The following is a 15,149-nucleotide window of genomic DNA, read 5'->3' as shown; positions in this document are numbered from 1 at the left end:
CTAGAGCACGTTAGGTGGCACGGGATACATGCGGACGTGCATTGTCCTGTTGGAACAGCAAGTTCCCTTGCCGGTCTAGGAATGGTAGAACGATGGGTTCGATGACGGTTTGGATGTACCGTGCACTATTCAGTGTCCCCTCGACGATCACCAGTGGTGTACGGCCAGTGTAGGAGATCGCTCCCCACACCATGATGCCGGGTGTTGGCCCTGTGTGCCTCGGTCGTATGCAGTCCTGATTGTGGCGCTCACCTGCACGGCGCCAAACACGCATACGACCATCATTGGCACCAAGGCAGAAGCGACTCCCATCGCTGAAGACGACACGTCTCCATTCGTCCCTCCATTCACGCCTGTCGCGACACCACTGGAGGCGGGCTGCACGATGTTGGGGCGTGAGTGGAAGACGGCCTAACGGTGTGCGGGACCGTAGCCCAGCTTCATGGAGACGGTTGCGAATGGTCCTCGCCGATACCCCAGGAGCAACAGTGTCCCTAATTTGCTGGGAAGTGGCGGTGCGGTCCCCTACGGCACTGCGTAGGATCCTACGGTCTTGGCGTGCATCCGTGCGTCTCTGCGGTCCGGTGCCAGGTCGACGGGCACGTGCACCTTCCGCCGACCACTGGCGACAACATCGATGTACTGTGGAGACCTCACGCCCCACGTGTTGAGCAATTCGGCGGTACGTCCACCCGGCCTCCCGCATGCCCACTATACGCCCTCGCTCAAAGTCCGTCAACTGCACATACGGTTCACGTCCACGCTGTCGCGGCATGCTACCAGTGTTAAAGACTGCGATGGAGCTCCGTATGCCACGGCAAACTGGCTGACACTGACGGCGGCGGTGCACAAATGCTGCGCAGCTAGCGCCATTCGACGGCCAACACCGCGGTTCCTGGTGTGTCCGCTGTGCCGTGCGTGTGATCATTGCTTGTTCAGCCCTCTCGCAGTGTCCGGAGCAAGTATGGTGGGTCTGACACACCGGTGTCAATGTGTTCTTTTTTCCATTTCCAGGAGTGTAATTCTACCAATGCTGTTTGCTGTTTTTTGGCAGATGGAGAGATTGCGGTGGGTGAGGCAGGGAAAGGGACTGGTGGTGGGTGGCTAGCATTTTGGTGGGAGGCGGCAGTTTACTGGCTAAGAATGTGGGAGGGAAGGGTGGTGGGTATGCGGACTGGCACAATGGTAATGGCTAGTGGGAAGCAGCACATGCTAAAGGTGACTTGGGGATATGAATTGAGAGCAGGTAATAGGATTGAAGAAGGGGAAACTTTTGGGTGGAGGTTTGGGGGGACATCAGGTTACCTCAGGTTAGCCAGGGTGATTATGGAAGCAGAGAATTTGTTGTAATGATAACTCACATCTATTTAGTTCAGATAAGGTGGTGGTGGAGGGAAGGATCCAGATGGCTCAAGTTGTGAAGGAAAAAATCCCTCCCACACATGTATGGCATATCTGCAGTGACGAGAACTCTCTTGCTCAGTACGCTGAAGGCCATCATAGACTGACAGTGCCCTCCAAATCCAGTCCACAAACATGTTTCCCATGCCATAGCCTCATACATCCCAATCTTACCACCACCCCCCCAGGAATCAGCTACAAAGCAGCACTCCTTTAATCACCCAATATCACCCTGCACGTGAACAATTGAACCATATCCTTTGCCCAGGGCTCTGATTATCACTCATCATCCTCTTAAATGAGCGACATCATACAAGATCCTTCCCATGCTCCTGAAGTGGCATTCTGTCATTCATCCAACGAACACAACATCCTAGTCCATCCCTATGCCATTTCCAATCCCAACCCCTTGTCACAGGAATATCGCTGTGCCAGGTGCAAGACCTGCTATATCCACACATGCAGCACCCCTTAGTCCAGTCCTGTCACAGTCTTATCCTATCCATCTGTGAAAGCAGCTGTGTCATATATCAACTCTGCTGCAAACACTGCACAGCTTTTTATGTTGGTATGCCTCCCAACCATCTGTCCACCAGGATAAATGTCCACCGCCAAACTGTTGTCAAGAAGAAAGTTGTCCACCCAATGTGATGACATGCAGATGAGCACAACATGCCAGAGTTCAATGGCTGCTTCACCACTTGAGCCATGTGTATCCTTCCCTCCACCACCAGCTTTTCTGAAATAAGCAGATGGGATTTCTCTTTACAGCACACCTCTGCTGCGGTAATCATTCTGGCCTCAATCTCAGGTAATCCACTGTACCTGCACCCTGCACCAAACAGTTTCTGCTTCCTCTTTCTTGTCACCCCTTCCCAATTCACGTCCCCACATCGCCTTCAGTGTGTGCTGCTTCCCACTGGCCACTACTATCATGCTAGCCCACATACCTGCCACCCTTCCCTCCCACATTCCTGCCTGACAAACCAACTGCCTTCCTCAAGGCCATTAGACACCTGTTCCTGGTCTCTTTCCCTGTCTCCCTCTACCCACTCCACCCAAGACTACTTCCAACACAAGCAGTCCATCTACCAAAAAATAGCATCATCACTGTTAGTTCAGCTGGCACCATGCAGGGGAATAGGTGTGTGTGTGTGTGTGTGTGCGTGTGTGCGCGCGCGCGCGCGTGTGTGTGTGTGTGTGTGTTACTCAGTTGTCAAATGGTAACTCAGAAAGCTAGTAAGTTTTCTTTCTTTTGTGCATGCCTATCAACAACTCAGTGCTTCTGCTTTTCAGTGAATAGTTTCCTTTAATTCAATGTATTTACATTCTGCAAGAACATTCATAAACATCCAAACAAATTATAAGAATGTATGTATGTATGTATGTATGTCGATTTCAACCAAACTTGCTACACATATCATTTACTCTCTGAAAAGAATCACTGTGGGGGTAAGAACCACCATCAAAGGGTGGTGGGGGGTGGGGGGGTGAGTTCGGGTGTGAAAATGCAATGTAGCCCACGACGTGAGAATACCCATACTTTAGTTATCCAGTATTTGAGAATGAGAGCACTTAGTGACTTGAAACCAACTTTACACTTTTCAAATCTTTATGAAACTATTTCTCACTGACAACCCCCACAAAATGATGAAAGGGAAAAAAGCCTGTCAGTTACTACACTTTGGCTATTCAGCAGTAAATCAGTCTCATGAAGAATGATGGTTTTAATTTATTACTTTTTTATGAGTAACTCTGTTCGCAACACATTTCACAGACAGTAGGCACATATGCTACTGGATGTATGTGCAAAATTATATCATTGTACAGCACATAGTTCAGGAGATATGATGTCCGAAACATTAAGGTGCATGAAAATGAAACTGCAAGATGATATTTGTTAGACGTACAGGTGAAAAGCATGAACAAATACACGTGAAATATGTTACATATGTGTAAAATATATTTGATGTGTGTGCACGCAAGCAAAGCCACTGGTAAGAAGCTCATTCTACTCTCCTGGAATGATTTCAGTCAGCTTTGGTACACACATTAGTTACAACCCAGACAGTGATACTTTAGGAGTAAGAACCACCAGCCTCCTATTGGGATGAGTGTAATAACGTGGAGAGAGAAGGGAGGATGAGGAGATGAGCAGGCAGCGAGGGAGAAGTACGAGACAAGCACACAGATAGGACAATGAGCATGAGGAGGAGATGGGCAGATGTAGGGGAGGGGAAAGTGGACAGGGAGAGGGGAATGGAGGATATCGACAGAGACAGGAAAGAGGGGAAGATGGACAGAGACTGGGGGGAGGAAGAGAGAGGCAGAGAGATGGGGGAGGAGGAGATGAACGGGCAGGGGGGAAGGTGGAACTAGACAGAGAGAGGGAAGAGGAGAAGATGGGCAGAGAAAGAGGAGGGGAGGAGAGGGGCAGATTGCCAGAGAGTGGGGCAGGAGATGGTGGACAAAGAGAGTGGGTGGTGGTGATAGACAAAGAGAGCAGATGGAGGAGAAGTGGCCTAGAGGATAGAGTTCAAGGTTCAAAGAAACACAGCAAAGGAAATACAGTACTAACGTGACTATAGAAAATGTTGAAAGTGACCACCAATCATCTCTTGGCTCTTGTTGGCCCTGGTCAGCAAGTTGCTGAAGGCGGATCAGAGCTAGACTGCTGAAATTGCTGCAGCCTTATTCGAAATGTTCTGCTGCAGTTCTTGAAGACTAAGAGGGTTTTTGCAATATACCTTAGACCTGAGGGCTCTCCACACAAAGTATTTGCACACTGATAGATCAGGTGATCTGGGTGGCCAGCCAGGGCTGCGATCATCTGACATCAGCTAACAGCTTTGTCCGGTGTAGAGACTGTGTAAATGTGCTCCACATTTGGTCAGCTGTATGAGCCATTGCTCCATCCTGTTGGAAATAACTGTAGGTCTTTCCCTCCTCCATCAACACTGCCACAAATTCATGTCCGATCGTATCCACCTGTCTGGACCATTTTCATTTGCTACTCCAGTCAAGAATTATCAAAAGGAAGCTGTTTACAAGTCTTATTTACACAGTTAACATTGCAGTACTGAAGGTGAGCGTTAATCAAATTACAAAATAGCATTCATATTATGTGATAGTGTTAATAACATATGTTACTAAGAAATTCGTAATTGGAGCTAACCAACTTAGCAATTAATAAATCCTGTATGCACGTTATAAACTGAACATTATTAGTAACCAAACTTTTTATGGTTGCTATCAAATTACTGAAAAAGTGTCAGAAAAACGGCCAACTTTCTGCACCGAAGTAAGAGATACTAAATTGTTCTTCGCAGTATTAATTCCATGAACTGAACTGTTGATTTTGAAGAAAGATATGTTAATTATGGGAAATTTTATTAATGACTAAATACATTATGGAACACTAATTAGTATTCTTTGAACAGACTTCTGCGGATGATTTTTATTTAATATCACAAACATTTCATATTACATGATTTTGGATTTAAAATACTTAAGCTTGTTTTACTCTAAAATACAATGATGTATGAAACTTATTAAGTTGCAATCCTAAGAATTTAACTTTGGCAATGTCTGTCTTAAATCCGCATGTCCTCATATTTTACGTATGCCGGGTGGAAGTCTCCTGCCTATTCTGAACTGCACAATGAGAGAGTGAATTTTCAGAGTTTAACATCAATGAATTGGCTGTAAATAGTTTATTAATGTCCTTGAAAGTTTAATTAATGGCACTTTCTGGAACTGTACTTAATTTTCTATTTATTGCTATGTTTACTTCATCTTCAAAAATCACAAACTTTGCATGAGGTAATGTTACTGATGAAAGGTCAATAAGATATGCAAGAAGTAATAGACCTACATGGGAACCTTGTGGTACACCACCAGTAATTAGTTTCCAGGTTTTTACAAGACTTCCCTGTTGATACATGTTGTTTCTTGTTAGTGAGATACAACTTAAACAGATTCACAGAATTTCCTATGACACCATAAGATTCTAATTTATGTAAAAGGTTGTCATGTATATACTGACAGCTTCCTTGTCTAATTCATTAAGTACACAATATTATGAAAAGAATAGATTGCTACTTACTATATAGAGAAGACTTTGCGATGCAGACAGACACAACGAAAAGACTGCTATACATTTGTGCTTTTGGCCAAAAGATCTTCATATAAAGGAGAAAACAAACACGCATTCACACAGTCACAACTTGCATACACACGACCACCATCACTGGCCATTAAGGCCAGACTGTATATAGCAACAGGGCCTGATGAGAGAAGCAGTCCGTGGGTGGAGTGGTAAGGAGGAGGGTGGGACAGTGAAGGGGAGGGATAGCGGTGTGGGGGAAGTGTAGTGCTGCTTGTGGGAGCTTGTAGAGACATGGCAAGGACAGTGTAGGGCTGCTAGGTGCAGTCAGGTGGTTTGGGGGGGGGGGGGGAGATTGGTGGGTGTGTTAGTGGAATAGGAGGCTGTGTAGTGCTGGGGTGGGAGTGTGGAAGGGGATAGGGCTAGGTGAAAGTCAGGAAGGAGCTGGACGGTGCAGTGTGTGAAGCAGTCATCTTTGTAATCTGGACTGAGGGAGAGGATACCCTATTTACATTCCTCTAGAACCCCAACACTTTCACTCCCATTTGCTTCACCTGTTGCTCCTCAAACCAACAAGTCACTTTCTCTGATGTTGACATCCACCTCCGTACCTCCATCCATATCAAACCTACCAACCACAAGCAGTACCTCCACTTTGACAGCTAGCACCCATTCTAAACACCTCCTCCCCACCCCCTACCCCCTCCAAGGAGCTCATCTCTCTTCTGAATACGAACCTGGACACCACAGGGCCCCAGCCTGTGCAGCACTACATTCCTTTCTGTGCTGTAGGTCTATCTTTCTACTACTATTTTTTCCTCTCTACCTTACCATTGGATCGTATTCTTGATGTCGATTGGGCTAGGATCTGGTTTTTATTTTGGATACTTGTTTTATTACCTTCTGGCTTTCTACACTTTCTTGTTATTAATTATATGGTTCTCTTGTTGGGTTTGACTCGATACTTCTTTTCTAAATTTTACAGAAGTGCAGATCATGCAGGGGAAGGTTGCCTAGCACTACATATATTCCACCTTTGTGTCTTTCTCTCTCTGCATCTTCCTTTTTTGCAATGGCACTGTGGCCAAACCCCAGAACAATAGTCATTCTGTTGTAAGGGAGGGGGAGGGGGAGCTAGGTCATCAAGTACCTTCATGGTGATAGCCCCCGGACCATGCAGGGATCGCACGGTTGGTGCCTGAGCTGGGAACTCCATGTGCAAGCGAGGGAGTATATGCCCATCATGGCTGGGACATACGGACTCTGGGAAATGATTTACTGGCCAGGTAACGGTTACTGTGGCTGGGTGGCACCTGTGGAGAGAGCCCCCATTCTGAGTGGGTGGTACCATGGTGGAAGATTTGCACATGAAGTAAAATAAAATTTCTTCCACTGGCCCCAGCAGTCTCTTCTAAAACAAAGACATATTAAAATGAAGAGAGGAAAGATGCTGTTCCTTTCCATGACCACACTGTGGGAGGAACATAGGACTCGGACACAAAGCGAGAAATACTCCAGGGCGTATATACTGTGGAAAAACTGGGAAAGCAAGGAAAAATTCAGAAATTTTTCAGTGAAAAAAACCACGATTTTTTTTTTAGAATTCTGTAATTTGATTTTTTCATTGTTTTTGTTATCAGTTTAACTTTTGTAATTTTGACTGGTAAGAACTGATACTCTAAACAATGAATTTTACTGTAGCCCACTACTGCAGAATAATATTGCGGCAGTAAAACAAAAACAAGAGAATATTGCCAAAATAAAAGTTTACTTGGAAATAAAATGCACGATTTACAATGCAAACACAAGTATCTGCTGACAGCAAAATGTATCAAAGGCTTTAGGATGAAGACTGTACAATATTTCGTATCAACAAACAACTTTTGATAAGTGTGCCATCACAACTGTTGACATTTCTAACAGGTCACGAGAAAATATTGTTCGGAAGAGCGAGGCTGGAGCTTCTGTTGCAGGTGGGGGTTTGACCTCAGGCCAGCAAGATTAGTGAAGTTCGGTGGCAGGAGGAACAAGACTTTTGGTCAGGCGAATACAGGGTTATAAATAAAAAGTCAAATAGGGGTAATGCAGGAGTAGGTTCAATAATGAATAAAAAAATAGGAATGCGGGTAAGCTACTACAAACAGCATAGTGAACGCATTATTGTGGCCAAGATAGACACGAAGCCCACGCCTACCACAGTAGTACAAGTTTATATGCCAACTAGCTCTGCAGATGATGAAGAAATTGAAGAAATGTATGATGAAATAAAAGAAATTATTCAGATAGTGAAGGGAGATGAAAATTTAATAGTCATGGGTGACTGGAATTCGGTAGTAGGAAAAGGAAGAGAAGGAAACGTAGTAGGTGAATATGGATTGGGGGTAAGAAATGAAAGAGGAAACCGCCTGGTAGAATTTTGCACAGAGCACAACTTAATCATTGCTAACACTTGGTTCAAGAATCATAAAAGAAGGTTGTATACATGGAAGAAGCCTGGAGATACTGGCAGATTTCAGATAGATTATATAATGGTAAGACAGAGATTTAGGAACCAGGTTTTAAATTGTAAGACATTTCCAGGGGCAGATGTGGACTCTGACCACAATCTATTGGTTATGAACTGTAGATTGAAACTGAAGAAACTACAAAAAGGTGGGAATTTAAGGAGATGGGAGCTGGATAAACTGAAAGAACCAGAGGTTGTAGAGAGTTTCAGGGAGAGGGTAAGGGAACAAATTGCAGGAATGGGGGAAAGAAATACAGTAGAAGAAGAATGGGTAGCTTTGAGGGATGAAGTAGTGAAGGCAGTAGAGGATCGAGTAGGTAAAAAGATGAGGGCTAGTAGAAATCCTTGGGTAACAGAAGAAATATTGAATTTAATTGATGAAAGGAGAAAATATAAAAATGCAGTAAATGAAGTAGGCAAAAAGGAATACAAACGTCTCAAAAATGAGATTGACAGGAAGTGCAAAATGGCTAAGCAGGGATGGCTAGAGGATAAATATAAGGATGTAGAGGCTTATCTCACTAGGGGTAAGATAGATACTGCCTACAGGAAAATTAAAGAGACCTTTGGAGGAAAGAGAACCACTTGTGTGAATATCAAGAGCTCAGATGGAAACCCAGTTCTAATCAAAGAAGGGAAAGCAGAAAGGTGGAAGGAGTATATAGAGGGTCTATACAAGGGCAGTGTACTTGAGGACAATATTATGGAAATGGAAGAGAATGTAGATGAAGATGAAATGGGAGATATGATACTGCGTGAAGAGTTTGACAGAGCACTGAAAGATCTAAGTCGAAACAAGGCCCCGGGAGTAGACAACATTCCATTATAACTACTGACACCCTTGGGAGAGCCAGTCCTGACAAAACTCTACCATCTGGTGAGCAAGATGTATGAGACAGCCGAAATTCCCGCAGACTTCAAGAAGAATATAATAATTCCAATCCAAAAGAAAGCAGGTGTTGACAGATGTGAAAATTACCGAACTATCAGTTTAATAAGTCACAGCTGCAAAATACTAACGCGAATTCTTTACAGACGAATGGAAAAACTGGTAGAAGCCGACCTTGGGGAAGATCAGTTTGGATTCCGTAGAAATATTGGAACACGTGAGGCAATACTGCCCCTACGACTTATCTTAGAAGCTATATTAAGGAAAGGCAAACCTACGTTTCTAGCATTTGTAGACTTAGAGAAAGCTTTTGACAATGTTGACTGGAATACCCTCTTTCAAATTCTGAAGGTGGCAGGGGTAAAATATAGGGAGCGAAAGGCTATTTACAATTTATATAGAAACCAAATGGCAGTTATAAGAGTTGAGGGGCGTGAAAGTGAAGCAGTGGTTGGGAAGGAAGTGAGATAGGGTTGTAGCCTCTCCCCGATGTTATCCAATCTGTATATTGAACAAGCAGTAAAGGAAGCAAAAGAAAGATTCGGAGTAGGTATTAAAATCCATGGAGAAGAAATAAAAACTTTGAGGTTCGCCGATGACATTGTAATTCTGTCAGAGGCAGCAAAGGACTTGGAAGAGCAGTTGAACAGAGTGGACAGTGTCTTGTTAGGAGGGTATAAGATGAACATCAACAAAAGCAAAACTAGGATAATGGAATGTAGTCGAATTAAATCGGGTGATGCTGAGGGAATTAGATTAGGAAATGAGACACTTAAAGTAGTAAAGGAGTTTTGCTATTTGGGGAGCAAAATAACTAATGATGGTCGAAGTAGAGAGGATATAAAATGTAGACTGGCAATGGCAAGGAAAGTGTTTCTGAAGAAGAGAAATTTGTTAACATTGAGTATAGATTTAAGTGCCAGTAAGTCGTTACTGAAAGTATTTGTATGGAGTGTAGCCATGTATGGAAGTGAACATGGACAATAAATAGTTTAGACAAGAAGAGAATAGAAGCTTTCGAAATGTGGTGCTACGGAAGAATGCTGAAGATTAGATGGGTAGATCACATAACTAATGAGGAGGTGTTGAATAGGATTGGGGAGAAGAGAAGTTTGTGGCACAACTTGACTAGAAGAAGGGATCGGTTGGTAGAACATGTTCTGAGGCATCAAGGGATCACCAATTTAGTATTGGAGGGCAGCGTGGCGGGTAAAAATTGTAGAGGGAGACCAAGAGATGAACACACCAAGCAGATTCAGAAGGATGTAGGTTGCAGTAGGTACTGGGAGATGAAGCAGCTTGCACAGGATAGTGTAGCATGGAGAACTGCATCAAACCAGTCTCAGGACTGAAGACCACAACAACAACACGAGAAAATGTAGCAAATGATGTTTAAGAAGTGTTACTTTCAAAGTAAATTTCCTTTTACGCCTTTTACATCCTTTGCCCCTTTTGGGAACATCACCTCCCTGTCCACTGGGGGATATCAGTCCCAAACCCCCAATCAACACACTCCAGCACCCCTTACCAGGAAGGGGTCCCATGTGACACTGCCGTCCCAGGACTCAGCTGACCTTCAACCAGATGCCAGCCAGTGGTTGAAGGAGCCACTGGTTGCAGGTTGTAGAACTTCACATTCCTCCTCTGTCCCAGAATCTGGAGCAGACAAGCCCTCACAGAAATCTAAACCATCCAAGAACAAGAAGTAGTTTTCCAAAAAGAGGGAGTTTATAGTGGTCCCTGCTCTGAAAGAAACTGCATGTTCTGCTTCTGTACCTGAGACAATGTTTCTGGTGGCCCCTATGGCCCAGATGACACCCCCCCCCCACCCCCCCACTCACCATGATTCAGAACAAATGTATATTGATGGTGTATCTTCACAACCAGTGGCAGAAGGTGGCCTCGAAGTATGACCTGCCTCCTTAGTCCCTTTGTGTCCCACAAAATATTGATAGCATGATCCTCCTGAGGAAGTTAGCAGTTTTTTCTGCCATTTGGCTGAGCTATAACGTCTTTTGTGCATTTCTCCTGCTTTGCATCGCCCTCCAGGAAACTTGTAGACCCCTACCCTCCACAGCTATTGGGGCTATTTGAAAAATCACTGACTGTGAAAGAGCATCGGGTGATGTTTGCACATATGTTCTGGACTCTGTCCACACCAAACATGTGCCACTCAATATGACTTTGCAGGCTGTGACTGTTTGTGTGAAGACAGCTCTGAAGTGTGCTGTGTGTAATGTGTATCTCCCACCCAACAATGAAATGTCCCAGAACACTTTGTCTGTAGTGTTTTCTCAGCTCCCTTCACCCTCCCTAACATTGGGTAACTTCAATGCCTGCAATGTTTTGTGGGGTGGAACTATGACTTCTGGCTATGGTAAAGCTGTCAAAAACTTGCTTGCAGAGCTTGGCCTCTGACACTTGAATACTGATGGTTCCCTCACACTTCAATGTAGCATATTGGCCTAATTTGCCCATTGATATTTCCATTTACAGTCCAGCTCTTCTGTCCATCCATTGGAGAGTCCATGTGTAACAGTGATCATTTTCTGATCATTTTGACTCTCATTTGGCATTGCTTAGCTGGGCGTCGACCTGCATGGGCTCTTTCCAAAGCTGATTGGGATGCTTTCACCACTGCCATTGGCCTTTGCATCTCGCGGCATTGAGGTATCGATACGGTTTGCCAGAGCACAACTGCAGACATTCTGTTGGCAGCTGATTCAGTGATCTTCTCTTCCTCGGGATCCTCCAGTCAGTACCTTGGTGGACCCCTGAAATCGCTATGGGTATTAGATATCACAGGCAGGCTCTTCAACACCATAAGCAACATCTGTTGATGAAGTACCTCATGCCTTTAAATGGTTCCATGCCCAGGTCTGTTACCTCATAAAATGAGAGAAACAAGAATGCTGGGAGTGATATGCTACCACCATTGGTCCACGTACTCCTCTTCAGCAGGTTTGAGCAAAGATGTAACACATCTGTGGACACCAGTAACCTGCATGTATACCTGATATCTGTGTGAAGAGTGATGTCTATACTGATCCAGACATTGTTGCTGAACATTTTGCTTTTCGTTACACTTAAGCCTCTGCAACTGAGAATTATCAGCCTGCATTTTGTGCCCTCTCACATCAGAAAGAGAGACTTCCTTTACCATTTACTGTGCATCACCTGGAACCTTGTAATGCTCCGTGCAGTGAGTGGGAATTCCTTAGTGTCCTAGCCCTTTGCCCTGACAAGGGTCCATGACCAGACTGCATCCCCAGCCAAACACTCAAAACACACATAAGTGGATTGGGAATGTCACATCCTTGCCATTTTCAATCGTATCTGGAAAGAGGATGAGTTCCTGTCTCAGTGACGAGAATGTGTGGTTGTCCCAGTACTGAAACCAGGTAAACATCCCCTTGAGATGGACAGTTATGGCCCATTTGGCTTCATAAATGTTCTCTGCATGTTGCTTGAATGAACAGTAAGCCAACAGCTGTGTTGGTTTCTTGGTTCTCGGGGTGTTTTTCACCAAGGCCATTCAACTGCTGACAATTTAGTCTGCTGTTCAGTCAGCTTTTTTTCGATGTCAACATCTTATCTCTGTCTTCTTCAACTTGCGTAGGACTTATGACACCACATGGCATTGTCACATATTTGTTGCCTCCATGAATGGGGTGTACATCTACATCTACATCTACATCCATACTCCGCAAGCCACCTGACGGTGTGTGGCGGAGGGTACCTTGAGTACCTCTATCAGTTCTCCCTTCTATTCCAGTCTCGTATTGTTCGTGGAAAGAAGAATTGTCGGTATGCTTCTGTGTGGGCTCTAATCTCTCTGATTTTATCCTCATGGTCTCTTTGCGAGATATACGTAGGAGGGAGCAATATACTGCTTGACTCATCGGTGAAGGTATATTCTCGAAACTTCAACAAAAGCCCGTACCAAGCTCCACGCCAACTTCCGATTTTTCTCTGGAACTTCTTACCTCTCTGTACCTTAAAGGTGCAAGTTGATGCTTCCCACAGTACTCCCCATATACAAGAGAATGGGAACCCAGATGGCTTTGTATTGAGTGTGCCATTTTTTCTATCAATGAACTAGCTGCAGCTGTGGGGTCTACTGCTGTGTCACACTTCCTGTATGCTGTGACAACTTTTGCATCTACTGTTGCTCCTCAACTGTGAGTGCTTTGAACGCTGACTACAGGGTGCCATATGAAAGGTGAAGATATGCCATGCATATCTGTTGCTGTGCATCCCCAACCAGAACTCCAATGATCAAATGCTCAATGTGGTGGAGTCTGTTTTTTGCGATTGGTCTTTGATGCCCCATTGATGTGGCTTCCCCATCTTCGCCATCCTAAGCAAACAAGCTAGTCACACCTTAATGCTCTTTGCTGTCCCAGCTTGGGAGGGGGGGGGGGGGGGACCACTCAACATTTTTGTAGCACCACAAAGCTGTGATCCCCTTGGGTCTTGATTTAGCTGGGTGTATGGTTCAGCCTTGTCTTCAGCATTTCAGATGCTAAGCCCGATATGCCATTGTGGGCTCTGACTTTTTGACCAGTGCTGTAAACAGCATAGCATCCATTCCCCTACAGAAACAACTGCTGCTCATCTATGCAGTACACATTCATTGCTCCCCTGAGCATCCAAACTACTATGTCCTTTTTCCTTGTAGGGAGATCTGCCTCCCACAATGGTGCCCAAGGTCTGGAGGCACGATTGCAATTTGCATATAGAGTCTCTTCTATGAATTCAATCTTTCCCCACTGAATTGAATTGAATTTGAATTGAATTTTATTTGATCCTGTAAGATTACATTGTGTACAGTAAATGTACGTGTAATATAGGACATGTCAAAGTATTACCATTCATTATCACTTATTTTTCTACACCTTTAGCTTACATTTTTACATAATTGATAATGAATAACAATATATACAAATTTAATGGCATAAGTATTCTGCAACACTGTAAAACTCTTTTTCAATGAGATAGTCTTTAAATTTCTTTGGAAAGTCATTGTGAAGTACACATCTTGCAGGTTTTTAGGCAGACTTCTTAGTCTGATACCAGAGTACTGGGGTCCTTTTTCTAGCATTGCCAATTGGTGGGGTATGCTCCGTACTTCATTCTTCCTTCTTGTATTGTGGGTGTGTACACTAGCATTTGTAATTCAGTCCTCACTAGCTTTTGTGATGTACATTATTGTTTTGTATATATACAACGATGAAAAAGTTAAGATACCTAAATTCTTGAAACAGTTTCTGCACGTTTCAGAGGTCTTTCTTCTTAAAATGGTCCTAATTGCTTTTTTTTTTGTAATGTGAACACTCGTTCTGTCTCTTGTTTGTTTGAGTTTCCCCCCACAGTCATTCCATACTGTAAGTATGGTTTGAAAAGTCCATGATACACTGTACACAGAAGGTTCTTGTCTGAATACTGTGATAGCTGCATCATTAAGAATATGACAGAGCTCAGTTTCTTACAGACATTATTAATGTTTTTTCCATTTCAGTTCATTATCCACAAGAATACCTAAGAATCTAGCAGATTCTACTTCTTCCAGCCTTGTTCCATCAAGCTCTAAATCCATGTCTACAGCCTTTTCCTTGTTTTTAAACACTGTTTACATAGTCTTTTTTAGACTTATAACCAGTTCATTTTCCAACAGCCATTGAGCTGTGACATTTGCAGATATGTATGCTCTTCTCTCAAGCTGTTCCATATTTTGGTCACTATTTAATATTGTCATGTCATTAGCATACAATATTTTCTTTTCTTCCTCCTCAACACATATATCATTAACAAACACAATTACCGAACTCTGCGGCACTCCATATTTGATGGGTTTGGTTCCTGATTGGTATGAGTTTCCTAATGATACATACTGCTTGCGGTTGCACAAGTATGATTGTATCCATTCACCTGGTTGCCCTTGAATGCCATAGTTGCTTAATTTTTGTATCAGCATTTCATGGTCAATGGTGTCAAATGCCTTTGAAAGATCCAGAAACATTGCAGAGATAACCTTTTTCTCATCTAAGGACTGTAAAATGTATTCTGTTAGACTGGCAATTGCTGATTCTGTAGATTTACCCTTTCTGAAACCATGTTGTGAGGGTATGAGAATCTTATGTTTGTCCAAATAGTTAACTAATCTGGTATACATAAGCATTTCTAGGATTTTTGAGAAACCTGATATCAGTGAAAGTGGTCTGTAGTTGTTGGGATCATCCTTGTAC

The 15,149-nt window shown here is 43.7% G+C and overlaps 1 protein-coding gene across 1 annotated transcript in view; it reads left to right on the top strand.

The window, feature by feature from the left end:
• Nucleotides 1-15,149, top strand: part of LOC126475674 (U7 snRNA-associated Sm-like protein LSm10) — a 54,995-nt gene that overhangs the window by 25,284 nt on the left and 14,562 nt on the right. The window lies entirely within an intron of this gene.

The sequence above is a fragment of the Schistocerca serialis genome, chromosome 1 (genome assembly GCF_023864345.2).
Source record: "Schistocerca serialis cubense isolate TAMUIC-IGC-003099 chromosome 1, iqSchSeri2.2, whole genome shotgun sequence".
Classification (NCBI taxonomy): domain Eukaryota; kingdom Metazoa; phylum Arthropoda; class Insecta; order Orthoptera; family Acrididae; genus Schistocerca; species Schistocerca serialis.
This window is presented reverse-complemented; position numbering and strand designations above follow the sequence as displayed.